Source organism: Tribolium madens, unplaced genomic scaffold (genome assembly GCF_015345945.1).
Source record: "Tribolium madens isolate multiple individuals breed KSU strain unplaced genomic scaffold, Tmad_KSU_1.1 Scaffold_3;HRSCAF=73;Tcas5.2_LG2, whole genome shotgun sequence".
Lineage (NCBI taxonomy): Eukaryota > Metazoa > Arthropoda > Insecta > Coleoptera > Tenebrionidae > Tribolium > Tribolium madens.
Window position 1 is genome coordinate 2,470,155 of NW_025401006.1, and position 15,902 is coordinate 2,486,056.

Below are 15,902 nucleotides of genomic sequence, written 5' to 3' on the forward strand. Positions count from 1 at the left end.
TGATATCCTTTCCACAGCTTATGAGCTCATTAATTAGACGGGTATTCTCACGTTTTTAAATCACCTCTCTATAGCCACGTCTTCTCAATAACCATGCAACATGAAATGTAAAGACTGTTTTTTTTAATAGAAATCACCAAGTAAAAATTTTAGTGAAAAAATTGGTAGCATCTTATCTCGATATCCACAAATTTTGTTTGATTTTTGTTTTTGTTCCTAAAAATTTCATTAAAAAACGTTTTCATGTTGAAATGTTCTCAAAATTTTGATTTTTATAAATCTTGTGTGGCTGTTTGCTCTTTGAAAGCGTTATAATCTAATATCTGATAAGAACAGACGTTACTACCTAATGTCTAAAGATAGAATTCAGTGCTAATAATATTGATAGAACACACAAGTAAATACAATGTTGTGGGCAAAAATGAGTTTTTTGCTACAAAAACTTTAACGAAAAAAGGTGTTTATAGGTATAGTATTATTATTTGATCCAGCAGAAGAAGAAGAAACCATTTAGCAGGCAATTATTCAAGACATAATTTTGTGACAAATAATTTCTACAGTCTTTACACTCCACTGACTCGACGGTTTAGACCTGCAGTCAGGCAAGATTTACCATTACAAATATTGCTACATATGAAATAATGATGTTGATGAATTGTTTGAATTGAGATTAATGGAAGAAAAACCCTCTAAATTGGGGGCAGATGAAGACTGAATAACTTTCTCAATTAAAAACGGTTGAGAAAAGTTCAAATTCTTGAACATATTAGATAAACTTGTTTTTCAAACGATACAATAGAGCAAGAGCCCACCTTCACCAGACCTTCGTCATTTTACAAAAGTTGAAAATTGTCAGCGCATACTACCTACACAGGTAGGAACGATGAGCAAGTATGAAGTTTGGGTCATCGTGGCTTTGGGAGATAACAGGTAGCAAAAAAGTAAAAAGTACCAACTTAAATTTATCGAATAAAAAAGCGTAATTTTTTTTTATCTTTTGGAATAATATTAGAATTTACCTCATACATTGCCAAACACGCAACCACTTGTCGGACACCCTTAAACTTTAATAAATTGTAGCTGTACTTACGTTATAGTGTAAAAGCTGAATTTTAGACATGTTACTTGGGTAACTATAAGAAGATGTTTTCTCAGTAGCCAGACAGTTTTGACAGTTCTAACCCCCGGCCAGACAAACATATAGGGTAGCTGTGGGTCTCTCATGATGATACTTTGTCAAAACTGAATCGAATTTATCTTATAAACTGCACTTAGAACTGTTAGTCCGGTCAAATTAGTCATAAAAATAGTAGTCAAATAACTAAAATTCCGACAGAGCTAAATTTTGGTGGAGATCTTGGGTACACAATTAGAAATAAAGTGTCAAAAGTCCCCATCGATCTCATGTGTGCTAAAAAAGTTATTCGGGATGAAAGGTCAAAATTTGACGTTTTTAAATTTTTTTTCGGAAACGGTAAGTTTTATCAAAAAAGTAGCCCAGACAAAAATTATAGGTCTTAAAATTATCTACAAAATGATCTATATACTTTTTTCCTAAGAATCACCATTCCTGAGATATTGCGATTTTAAAAGTTGTAAGAGTAACGTTCTACATCATATGCACATACAGAGTGCGCCAGAACTCGCGCCCCAAAGACAAATGCCATGTAGGGTAAGGTACCAGGAACATAAAAAAAATTAAAAAAAATTCTATCTAAAAAAAATTCGAAGTTATGAGAGTTTAAATTTTGCACTTTGCCTTTATTTATTTCTGTTGGAAAAACAATTTTCCAAGTTTTTTTGCTACATGCTATTAGAAGAGGAATCAAGGAAACTGTATTGTAAATTGCAACTCTGTTCAATGTTATTTGTGGCTTTCATTGACATAATTTTTGTATCTTTACTAAATAATTATAAAAAAACATATACAGGGTCATCAGTATTATTAAATAGACATAAAAAAATGTCAAATGTCAAAAAATAAATGTCAAAAATTTTTGACAGATAGAATTTTTTAAACATTTTTTCAGTACTCTGGGGATTACCCAATTACTCCCTTTCAAGAAAGTGCGAAATTTTTTAAACACTCTATATGTTTTACCAAAAAAATTCTTAATTCCAATGGAATCGAGATATTCATAAGTTTAATGAAGTAGAAGAAAAATTTCAAGTAAGATAAGATACCAGGAACATGAAAAAAATGTTTAAAAAATACTATCTGCCAAAAATTTTTGACATTTATTTTTTGACATTTGACATTTTTTTATGTCTATTTAATGATACTGATGATCTTGTATATGTTTTTTTATAATTATTTACTAAAGGTACAAAAATTTTGTCAATGAAAGCCACAAATAACATTGAACAGAGTTGCAATTTAGGATACAGCTTCCTTGATTCCTCTTCTAACAGCCTGTAGCAAAAAAACTTGGAAAATTGTTTTTCCAACAGAAATAAATAAAGGCAAAGTGCAAAATTTAAACTCTCCTATCTTCGAAATTTTTATAGATAGAATTTTTTTTTAATTTTTTTTATGTTCCTGGTACCTTACCCTACATGACATTTGTCTTTGGGGCGCGAGTTCTGGCGCACTCTGTATATGCATATGATGTAGAACGTTACTCTTACAACTTTTAAAATCGCGATATCTCAGGAATGGTGATTCTTAGGAAAAAAGTATATAGACCATTTTGTAGATAATTTTAAGATCTATAATTTTTGTCTGGGCTACTTTTTTGATAAAACTTACCGTTTCCGAAAAAAAATATAAAACGTCAAATTTTGACCTTTGACTCTGAATAACTTTTTTAGCACACATGGGATCGATGGGGACTTTTGACACTTTATTTCTAATGGTGTACCCAAGGTCTCCACCAAAATTTAGCTCTGTCGGAATTTTTGTTATTTGAAATGTCTATTTTGACCGGACTATGTAGAAACTGTCTGGCTACTGAGATAACATCTTCTAATAGTTACCCAAGTAACATGTATAAAATTCAGCTTTGATACTATAACGTAAGTACAGTTACAATTTATTAAAGTTTAAGAGTGCCTGACAAGGAGTTGTCACAATAGCAGTGAATGAGGTGATTTCTAATATTATTTCGAAGAAAATATAAAGAAATTAGGTTTTTTTACTTGATAAATTTAAGTTGGTGTTTTTTAATTCTTTGCTACTTGTTATCTCCCAAATCCACGATGACCTAAATTTCATACTTGTTTATCGTTCCTACCTGTGTTGGTAGTACGCGCTGACAAATTTTCAACTTTTATAAAATGACGAAGGTCTGGCGACCGCGGGCTCTTAGACTACAAGCAGGTATTATGAAAATAAAAAATAAATTTTGTTCGATTTATTAAATTGTGCTCGAAGTTGATACATGTTCTAAATTTTTCTTCAGCTTTAGTTTCAAAATCGTTACTTTTTCGACTAATTCTCCAAAAACTGTGTTCTTTTTCATTCATGCTTGTTTTCTATTTTTTAAGTTTTCTTAGACGTTTTTTTTTTGCTGATGTTTAATAACAATATTTTTAAATTAAATAAAAAACTGGAACTTTCTTTAATAAAAATACCATGAATAAATAAATTTGCTAGTGGTGCTAATGTTAAGCCTGTTTGACATTTCCATTTTAAAAAAACAGACTAGATGTATGTTACATTGTATATGCTCTTTTGGTTTTTAAAATTCCAGCTTATTAGACATTTAGCAAGGCTGAGATTGTGACATATGTTTTCCGCCGAGTAAAAAGGCTGTGAAGACTCTCTGAATTCTGTTTTTGGTTATTTTAACGAATATAGGATTTTATGGGGTTTGAGGATTTCCGAAACGGCTTCAGACGTTTTTAAATACTCATAAAATGTTTGGTTTATGTTAAATGTACAGGATGTCATAAATTATACTTTTGTTTCATGACAACAGGGGAGGAAGGTTCATTAAAGGGCGTTTTGCGGATTAACACGTCATTATTAATTTGAAACGACATATGTAAGTAAGATTTTTTTTAACTCTTACGAAAATGTGGTGTGGGGATTAACAGGGATTAAGATAAATGCGTGCCGTTTCTGAAAGGATGTGCGTGTTCCTCTTATCTTTTAAGACGCTTTAAAATGTGATTTATTTTTTTTTACTCATAAACCCATCTATTTTTATCGATATTTAATTGAAATACACATCAGTTATTATTCAAATTTATGCTACGAGGAGGCTTGAAAAAACATTTTGGTCGACCGAAAAACAAGTGTAGCAAAATGATGCTAACGTTGGGTTCAAGAAAATCCTGATATAGGCTGTTGTCTGAGTAAGCATCGACGTAAGGATTTTGTGTGCACGTGCCTTCACGTAAAACACGTGTGCTTAACCCCGGGCTCAAAATTTGACAAATTGTTGACCGAAAGCGTAGCGACAGTGTCAATCCCTTAGGACTTGTATGGTATTGTCTTATTTCATTTTATGCTAATTGAAATTGGAGGAGAAAAGCTCGGGGCTAAAGCGTGTTTTTTCCTCCCTCGTGGAAACCCGGAAATTGTTGCGTTGACTTTGATTAGACCGCAACCGATGTTTCATTGTAATGTTCTTTGATGTTGCATTTATCCCGGCATAAAGTGGAATTTTGTTTTGATTATGTGCTAATTTTCCGTTATTATTTCCGTTTAATGTGTATATAATAACTGGACCTAAGGCTTGCTTGCCAGCAGGAATCATAGGAGGAAGCAAGTGCTTCTGTAGGCAAAAATTTGAGACATTTCGACAAATAGTTGATTATTATTACTATACCAGAATGTGTTGGACGTCGTCAAAAATTAATTTGTTATGAACGCAAGCTTTTACGATGTCTACTCGAAGCGGAGGAGTCCGGGTATCGTAAAACTTTTCATCTGGAACTAATAAAATTTCAAATTAAACAGGGAGACTCCTATGTGCCAATCTTCTCAATTATATTTTACGTCCGTCAAATTAAACCGTTTCCTGTGTCGAATAAAATTTTAATAAAGACAACATTTGTCCTTATCGAAGTAATTTGGAACTGAAGGTAGCAATAAACGCGCAAACATGGTCGTTATTGATTTAAGTAGTAATAAATTAAAATGATGTCTTTTTTCCGAGGCGATACTTTGCAATTTATATTCCGTTATGGAACCAGAACAAAAGAGGGATAGGCATTTGTGAGAAGCACTGACAGCTCGCAGGCAGTCGTGAGGGTATTGTTAATGAACATGAATATCTTAACCGCGGTGGTCTATTCGATATTGACAAGCGTAGAAGTTGTCGAGAATTAATATACATTAATTACTTTCAATCAATTACCCTAAGTATTATTGATCTTAGGACGTTTTGAGGAAATCTCATACAATTTTCAACGTCATTCAGGATTATTTATTTCCGAGTCGACGGAAGTCTAAGCTTTAACAACAGCTGTTTGTCCTCAAAAATAAATAACACCAAGAGAAGGCAAATGAAAGTCAGATATTAAACACAAGAAGATTTACTCGGTGTTATCGCGTTACCACCACATAAAAACACGTAGATGATATATGAAATTTATTAAAAATAATTTAATACAACAAAACGGCCTGTTTCTCTTTGCTTTTTTATTGTTCATAAAAATTTTATCGTCCTTATTTATGGCTGTTTGTTTCATGAAGTTTTATATTTTAATGTTTGCAGCCCTTTTTCATATTGATGCAGCAATATTTTAAGAAAATATAAATGTCACTAAAACAAGTCCAAATATGTCGTGAATAATTATTGAAAAAGCCTATTTTCTAAAAATCCCATTTGAACCGAAAGCAGTATTTGCTTTAACGCTTAAACGTTAAGTACACGTGTGAAAGTGTGTCAAAAATGCACATGGCACCGTATCCAAACCGCAACTGCATCAGACGCGTTAAATTAATTCCCTATTTAATCCATCAGCAACCCTTTGCATTGGCTGCATCCCTTATTTACATTTGACGGCATGAAAGAGTGTATCGGAGCGAAATATTCTATTTCCAATATCACTTCATAGCTTTGTTGTGCGAAATAACGGATGAAGGGAGCCATTGTTGTCTTGTCAGCTATCCTGAGAGAAACCCATACGTCGCACGACATACTGGACCATATTGAAATTTTATCAGATTTAAATTTAAATTACTAGACACATGCTTCTATCACACTTTTTACTTGTCTATCAACTTGATTAATTAAAAAAAAATAGTGTTTTTCTTAATGTTGGGGTTGCCTTATAAAGAATATATTGTTGAGGGTAATCAAATTCAATACGGGGTGCAGGTGCACAACACGTGTCGTTACGTATTCATATATCAGGCTGCGGTTTTTTCCAAAGTCAATTTTGCCACTGGGGGGTCATTAGACAAGACATAGAAACGCCCCTATGTCAGAATTCTTAAAGACTAGGATCGATTGCGACCGTATAGGCTAACTGCATCAAATTGAGTTGGAGGGTAGCAAATGGTCCCTTCGACGAGGGTCAAATGTCTTTCTTTTCGCGGCTTTTTATGAGCGACGCGACCCCTGCTTATTCCATGGTTATACAAGGACCATATCTTGCTTGATATAAAAGAAGCAGTTTTATGTTGTTAGGGTCGAAATGTTGGATCAATCTGCTTATAAAAAAATCACTTAAATCTATGTTTTTTACAAGCTTTTTTCAAGACGTAGGTATATGTACGAGTATTTACAAATATGTATTTGAAATTTTACGTTCGAAATTTATACCGAATCAAAGAAAATCTTTACGATAAAACAATTATCATCATGAGTTAATGAGAAACTACCTTGATGCAAGTCAATAAAGCTTAATGATTACCATAATCAGCAGATTAGAGAATTTTTGCTGTTATCTTTCCGACACGAATTTTCATAATAATGTCAGTTAGCTAATGACGTGAACCTGAATTGTGGCAAACAAGAGATTTAAAAATTGAAGTTTACTAAAGATAAGAAGACTTTGAAACAGATTTAAAGTTGTTAATTTAGTTTTTCAGTGACAGCTGTCTGGGAAGTAATTACTATTATGTTAACAAGCGCAATATCTTGGGTAAGTTCATATGACGTCGGACAAATTTGCCTGAAGCAGTGTTGCAATGCTGAAGCGTAACCAAAGACATGGTGGTGCAATGGCTTAGTTAAAGACTGCATCTCTAATTATAGCCTGAGCGTGTCATTATTCCGCCCATCACCCTGATGCCTTCCATCTCACGTTCAAAGGAGTCGCTTTGAAATTATCTAATTTGCCTAATCATTGCATTAAACTCGATCCTTTAAAAATCCAAACTCCAACATAATAACAAGAGAACATCATTTCGACTCGGTGTAATGTTACGAATTAAACATATTTTAAAGGGTTTCGAGCTAGTAAACGAGATTAACAGTATTACATTAGCTCTCCATATTCACATTATATGCACCCCCTTTTCGCGTAAACAATCCCCTATTTTCACCGCCATCGCTGTATTTACTCTGGTTTACTAACATAATAACACCGCTAATATGCATACAAAGGTAGCCTACCCTCACAAATAGCCAGAATCTCCGGATTCACTGGCTAATTTCGTCTTTAACGAGCCCACGAACAATATTTGGATGTTTTTACGCAAAGGCCTTTTCGTTTTACATTAACCCAAAGAGGCCCTTATCGTACAAAAGACTCCATGAGCACTGAAAATAATTATTTCCGAGTGGTTTTGTTGTTTGACGTTGATGGTTTTAAAACTTTGGCTCCGTCTAACCAACGGAATTTATGAAAACTAATACACCTGTAATTTTCCTTTTTGCTTCTATTTTATTAATTTACAAAAGAATATAGTTTAGTTATAAGGGTTGATAATGTAATAAACAATGTATTGTAAAAAGCGACACCAGGAGTTTTATTTAATTAAAATGACAATAAAATCAAAAAAGTCAGTATTCGTTTTACTTTCATTGCACAGAACGTGAATTTTTCATAGACTTAATAAGAATATAAAATTGTAATAATTCTATTTTTCGACACTGTCAAAATTAACGGTTTTCCTCCTATGATGTAAGGAAGTTTTGACAACTGTTTGCCTTTTCTCAATATAATACGAAACGTCAGATTATTTTTTACAATTTAACAATTTAAAGCAATTTTAATCCTTCTTGAGTCTAATTCGAAGAATAAAATATTGTATTTAACTCGTCTTTGTGTAAAGCGGTTTATTTATTCCACCTCGTGGATGATAAACCACGTGGTTTAAAAATCTACTCGTAAAATAAAGCGTCCGATTTACCCTCAAACTCCTTGAATAAATAACTACCTATTCTTCGCACGTTGATTAGATCAAAGCAATCAAAACTTTGATAGCTGTTTTAAAAAATCCGTTTTCTGGTTTCCAGTCAAGACTCCTAGCTAGGCGTTTATATTATAGCTTTCGATGTCGTGATGACCTTAACAATTACGAATATCAATATAACAAGCAAACCGCTGCATTATCCTTAAAACACACTTATCGAAAGCGAGGGGCGGGGGTTGGCGACCGCACCATGCATTTTAAGTAATAAACATTTACGATCACGAAAACAGTCACAGTCTGATGTCGTGTGTGGGCCGATGGGAGGAACACGTATTTATAATCATAGGGTGTCAAGGAAATAGAGATGTTAGCGAAAGACAATGGAGATTCCGACGTTACCGGCCCCTTCTCGCACCTGGGTGGGAGCTCCAGCCGCATCAGATCTAAGTACAATTGATAATTATGGTGCATATTAAACCAGAATTGCGTAGGTGATCGATTCAATGGGCTAGCGCAAGCATTAGCGTGATTGATGTCCTGACAATGGTAAAAATCGCGGACCCGCGTGTCGATGATTTATTGTACCAGCTGAATGGGCCTTACTTACAACACCATTAAAATTATTTGCATTCAAACCGACCTGCTCCGGGCATCGCAGCCTGGATTTTTCTCGCTTTAATTGCCGGAGCTCTCTAGGAAACCGCAATTACTAAATTATTTATCTTGTGCAGTTACGGATCAGTTCGTTGCCGTTTGACTCGAGTGTCATAATTCTAGTTTTGCAATTGCGCCAAACGTCGACGTTCGTTTTCATCCGCATTTGCTGATTGCGTGCAAGTAAACTGACGCCATGAAGGTAAGAAATCTTAAATATGTACACATATCATTATGAAAATATGAACTCGACAAGCGATATCTACTTTTACGGTCTACGGGAAACATTAAAGTATTTTTATTGTTGTTTTTTTTATAGCTAATCCTAACTGAAGTTGAAACGAAATAACAATTGCAGAACTGCGTTCTTCCATTAAGATACAGTCAATTTTAATCAAAGTGTGAGAACTGCAACACATGACTCGCTTTAGGTTGTGTGTTTTAGTTGTTAAGTTTTAACTGTCCACTGCACCACCAAGTGGCGTTACGAACCATCGCGGTCTTACATTCCAATCTACTGATGGAAAGCTAATTACAGGATGTTATATTAAGTATAATTAAAAAAAAATGTCGATTTAAAAAAAATAATAGATAGGTCGTCTATACAGGATGTCCGTTTTTCGAGCTTTACTATGGAGATCTCAGTTACTATATAAGAGATACGAGGTCGGTTAAATTAGAGAAAAGTTGCGTATTTTTATGCCGAACAATTATCTGAAAGAAAATTTAATATGTCATTTTTATTTTTTGAATTATTGCAAAAAAGAGAAATTTGTAATTTTCGTTTTTATATATTCTTAAGTTTGATCAGCATGTAAAATTTGATCATATCGTGTGATCGTTGTAATTAGAAACATAAACTTTTCATTTACAGAAATCGGATTATAGCGTCCATAAGAAAATCCAAAGTTGAATGTAACATCAAAAACGCATTGGAAAATACGATAACTTATTTAGATGCCTTGTAAAGTGTCTTAAGAACGTCTTAGTTAAAAACGTCTAGATCTTTTAGTTTTCGCTTGAAAAAATTAAAACCAAAATTTCAAATTTCCCTTTTTTTCCATAATTCAAAAACTAAAAATGACACATTAAATTTTCTTTCAGATAATTGTTCAGCATAAAAATGCGCAACTTTACCTTAATTTAACCCATTAACGCCCAGCGTCCTATTTAGAGGACAGATTTCTAAGAATTTTTTTCAATCATTTGAGGGTAAATTAAACAACTTACTCTTATCCCGTCTAAAAATAGACATAATAAACCCTTGTTTTTTTCGCTCAGTTTGTCGCAAACAAGCATTTGATGCACATTACAAATTCGTAAATATTGTAATTTTTTTATTAGCATGCAATATTACATAGTTTGTACCAATATTATTATATCATAAAAGGTAAATACTACTTTTTGTCATTTTAGTGAAAAATATAAGTGTATGTGTTGATTGCATTCAACACTTGGACTGAAAATAATTGGTGTTTTTTGCAAAGTGCCATTAAATTCCGGTGTCCTCTAAATAGGACGCTGGGCGTTAAAGGTACGAAAACACATATTTCTTCAAAAACTTATTTTTAGTGCTTTTTTACAAAAATGTTAAAAAAATCCTTTATAGCATTTGAAGGAGCGGTAAAATAACTAAATTCCAAAGATTTCAAAGCGAAAATTGTAGTTTTGCCTCCTGAGGTCCATAGTCTCCCTGACGGAAAGGATACAAAAGGAGAAAATTTGGAGGATCTGACGCCAACGATTTAGCAGAACGGCTTGCAGTCGAAACAAATCAAGACCTTTTGGATATTACAGTTGTAGGCCATCAGGAATTACATGACATAGAACGAAAACTTTTATGCGATAAAAAAACGTCGAATTTTTTTATATCCAAATATTTGAGAAAATTTTTGACATTTCTAAAACTGACGACGTCCTAATACAATTTATTACAGCGATACTGATAAGGTTCAGTTACAAATTCTGAGCAGCGTGTGGCAAAGATTTTGATACAATTTTTTTTTTTTGAATTCTGGCAAAGACTCGGCAGAGAATACAAGAAAACCATTAGGAACCAGAGTAGTTTACTAGATGGTAAAGGCGGTCGAAACATCAGAAAGTCATTAAAAATTTAAAAAACAATGAAAACATATTTTTTAATTAGAATATTTACTAAAAAAATTAATTAACACGATTTTACCGTTTTCATTTAGGTAACAAATTTGTGTTACTTTTATTCACTCATCTGCCAAGCGTCCTATTTAGAGGACAGTCCTTTGTGCCAAAACTGTTTCCTAAAAATTTTTGTTTTCTTTAAAACTACACTCTTTGTGAACAAAATAACACATGTTGTAAATTTTATCAAAAAATTCCATAAAAATATTATTTGGGCGTTAATGGGTTAACCGACCTCGTATCTATTACAATAACTGAGATTTCCATGATGGAGCTCGAAAAACAGAACCCTGTATAGTAACAAATATTTTTTTTCAATGAGAGTACGTGCTTTTCCTAATTTAGTGTGTAGGAAATAAGTGCTAAAATTAAGTTTCTTGATTTACTGTTTTTGAAATTAAAAAAAATAGATAACACACAAAATTACGACAACTATACAGAATTTTACCAGTGTCACTACTGTACTCTTATACGAGTACTTAAAGTATACTTAAAGTTTTAGAAATAATTATTTCTACCAAGTGTAGAATTATGAATGTGAATGAAATAGTCATAAAGCACAATTTGCAACAATGGCCCATAACTTTCAATTAAAATTTAAAGTAATTAATGTTTCCATTAGCAGTAATATAATTATGGTGTAAAATAGTAAATGGTGCAAATAGTGCCAAATTATTTGCTTTATGCCGTAAATATATTTAGCTTGATTTTCAATGAAATAATATCAGTGGGTGAATGTGGGTCATAAATTGAAATTATTCTAATTGTGAGTTAGTTATCCGTCTCGTTGGCATCAGTTCCGCCTAATGAAATTACAGTCTCTACGTTAGTGTCGCAATAATTCAAGCCATCACAGACTTGCACAGTATGAGCATCTGGTCGTGGAGGGTTAGTGTTGTTATCACCGGGTAACATCCATTCGTATTAATGATAATAACAGGCTAATCATCAATTTGGTGTGGGGACCTCATCAACAACGACAATTGCCTAATTATCAGGTGAGAAATTCTAGAGCAATTTGGTACTTCCTCTGGGGGCGCAATAATATCGTTTTTGATTAATTTGCGGGGTCTGAGGGTGGTGAGAGGTCCTAATTGACACGACTGGCGGAAACAAACTTGACAGAATATAAAGAAAGGTCTCCCGTTGCGAGTTGTTATGTTGGCTCGACTGCCAAATGGCCGCCGACGCGTTCACAGTAAGGGGCTCAACTTATTCGCATTGTTTTCCCGATAAATTAATGAGCAACGACATACGGACCAAAATTACAACCGAACCTTAGCCATAAATAAGTTTAGCGGATTCCTCGGCTAACTGAATCGATAGATTTCGCTACAACCGATCAACTCAAATGCCAATTATTTTTCGGTAGGCGTGGATATTATAAAAGGTGCTCATTTGCAAAAACGAAGCTTAGTGAAATATGTATTTATGGACGTCTAGACGAATTAATGGCGGCTTTCAGTGTTCTCCCCCAGAAAACAATACCCTGCATTTCTTTGTAAAGTGCCACCGCTGCGGGCCACGATAGTTTTTCAAACAGCGGGTGATTTTAATACTAGCTGAAACAGTAACCCCACAGACGTCACATTAACTTGAGACTTGAGCTAAATATAGTGAAATGCCGTCTTTTAACGTGTTTTCCATTGCAAGTCAAACAAACAACTTGGAGAAGTCAATGTCTATTATTTTGTCTGCTTTAATATTGATTCTGAGTTTCAGAATAGTTTTTCAAAAATCTGCTATTGTCATGCGGCTGCCGCGCAACTTGAGAAATGGCTAAAATTAGAAGCTCCCTAAAGAGGGCATTAATTCTTTCCCGTAAATGACATTCACATTTTTACTCGCTCATGAATAGTCGACAGGTTGACGTTATCGACCGGTGCATTCCCGTCGACTTCCGCTTGTAAAATATGGCTATAAATGAGTTAATTCAAAAGCATATTCTGGCGGAATGTCAGCGACACTGGGCTACCCTCGCCGCCCTATTCAAATCAGGTTCTCCGCTAGGGACTTCCCTTGCTCTGTATCGGACACGATTTCCCCCATATGGCAGTCACACGCTCATAAATTTAAATTTTACCGAATCTAACTGCAAAGTCGTTGTTTTAGGTCGTAACGTATCGTTACGTGGGTGGTATGCACCCTATTGTAAGCCATCTTAAGATTTTAATTGTGGCACTTAGTCAAGTTGTCAGAACCGCAATTGTCGAAGAATTGTGTGGTGTGAAGCTATAAATAGCAATTAGGGCGAGACAGGCGTGGAAATACGTCAATGGCAGGGCCGGACCGTGCGCGATATTAACCCGGGCATTATCGAAACCGTCCCGTCATCCAATCGAATTTATTTGATCCGGCAATCAACCGGAATTGTGTCGGTTTAAATTCATTGAATGTTTATTTAAGATCCGGATGATAATAAATTCAGCTTCGGACGCCTACGTCAAAAATGACGCCATGGGGAGGTTCACGTTTTAATTAAAATCCAATCTTATGTCATGTGAGTAATTAAGTTGCAAAAAGGGGGAATTTTAATTCTGGCGAAGGCAGACCGAGTCTGCAGCTAACCGCCCGGAAAGTTTCATTTACTTTGTCATTTCCATGAATACTTGGGATTTTTGACATATCGCCGCACATAAAGATCACAGTAGGAGATAATTGCAGGGCGAGAACCAAAAGCGAACATGGCGGAAGACCCTCCAGTCCAAATACGACCAACATTCTCTCGGAAATCGCTTTAGAAGAAGATAAAACAAGATGACACTTGAAGACTCGTGCCTGCTCACCACTCGTTAATTACACTTCTCATTTTTGTTTTCAGCCAATCAACATTCCACTGAGCGCCTGACGTGCATACATGATACTGCAACTTCAATAATCATTTCTCCTATTCATACATGCATTAAGGTTGGTCAGCGGCAGATAGCTTCAGAAAAGTGATGTAATTTCTTCAGCTTTGACGACCAAGCCAGCTTTATGACTGACGTATCAACATTCACGCTTTGCTTGATGGACGGATGACCTGTAACCTCGTTCGATGCCCTTGAACTAAGACCTCTCATCACTGTCATTCACCACCGAAGCTGCCGTTAACAAACAATGACAAGCAAATTAAGCCAAAGCCCAGGGATTCCTGAGAATTTGGTGACCGTTAGAGTTTCAATTAATGATAAGACACACGCTTGTATATGCATGATTTTTATATACTATATGTATAACGGAAAGTCCACAGAAAGGAGATTTTAGGATTTTAAATAATATTTTATCGTTTTTTTTTTTATAAAACAAAATAACCTGGAAATTATATTTAAAAATTTTAAAATTTTATTTCGAATAAATGTTTCTTTTGGTTGACGGTTTATATCTACTGGTTGGGGCTGTACTCTCTATAAAAGACCTTTATGTTTCTGATAAACAAGACACGATTGTGTTAATATTAATAAATATGATATTCATTCTATGTAATTCAATATATTATAACAGTGAAAAAGTTTTGTGTAGGTGTTTAGTACAACTTGAACATGGTGAGAACATGCAGACATTATCGTTTCACAGCCACAAGTTCAAAATCCATAGCAAAACTTGACCTAGACCTGGCATCATGTTCTTGGTGAAATGACGCAATTGCATCGTTGATGCTCATTCATAAACTAATAACATAATATATTACGTGATTGAAGACATAAATTGCTGGATTTTTATTGACGTGTTGAATGGGATATGTTCATTAATCAAATTATAATTTAATGTCAAACTAGCAATGTTCACTGCATGCACTAGAATACTGCATTTTCTCCTTAGTATACGAGCTCAACGCACGGAAGACGTAAACCAAATCGTAGACAGGACAATATTTTTAAAAATTTTAATTTTTTATAACTGGCAAAACCAGTGGAACTTAAATATTGACTGTCTGGTCGATGAAATCGATGAAAATTTATGCTTGATCATCTTCGTAAATGCAGTCATTCAACCACAATGGTAATATTGAATAAACAAAATGGGTTGATTTTTACCTTGGGAAAGTATGTGAATCCATTGAAAACGTCATGCAAGTCGTAAAGTTTGTTAGTGGTCAACAAAACTTGTGTTGAGAAAAAATTCAGTATCCTCAGCAGGTGAAGAATAAAAATATGGTTCAGAAAGTGCTGAAATGTAATTGCGTATGCGGAGGCAGATTTCCTTTATTTCAGCAATTTAGCATAATTTACAAACGAATAACAAATTTTGATGTGGGTGCAAATTGATACTTAAAAAAGTTCTCAGTCGACTTCAGAGATATATTTATTTTCACCGCCAACACAAGAAGTGTGGGGTAAAATAAAGCGAAGAGCTCCATCAAATCGGTAACAGTGTATCGCGTCATGTTTGTTTTGGAAGCCGATGATGCTCTCGAGACAGTCACTCCCATAAAGCCATCAGGGCCGGTTTTGAGAAGACGTCACATTAATAAACACTTGGAACATGATCGCAGCAACCATTGGAAACTGTCATTCACGATTATGCAAATACGGCCGAGACAAGGCCGCCATTATTCCAGCGGCAACGACTCGTTATTCAACGTTTATGGCACCCTATACTATCTTTTATGGTGGATATTACGGGCGTTTTTAATCTGATAAGTGCAATGTTTTGTTACACCGAATAGTATCTTGTGCATGTGCGACTGCGAAATGTGCGCGGAGATGGGAACCGTGAAGTAATATTACGGATACATTAAGTACGGCATGCGAAACCAAACTCGGGGGAACATCTGAGAAGATAATGTTATTCTCTTGGGGGGAAAACATCTACAAACCAAACCGAAAACTAATTGAGTTGTGTGGCTGTGTTT

The 15,902-nt window shown here is 34.5% G+C and overlaps 1 long non-coding RNA gene across 1 annotated transcript; it reads left to right on the plus strand.

Annotated features, from left to right (window-relative positions):
• Positions 1–6,902: 6,902 nt before the first annotated feature.
• LOC123007543 lies at positions 6,903–14,419 on the plus strand. Its single transcript, XR_006412873.1, has 2 exons — positions 6,903–7,041; positions 13,890–14,419. It is a non-coding gene; the product is annotated as an uncharacterized LOC123007543 (long non-coding RNA).
• The last annotated feature ends 1,483 nt before the right edge of the window (positions 14,420–15,902 follow it).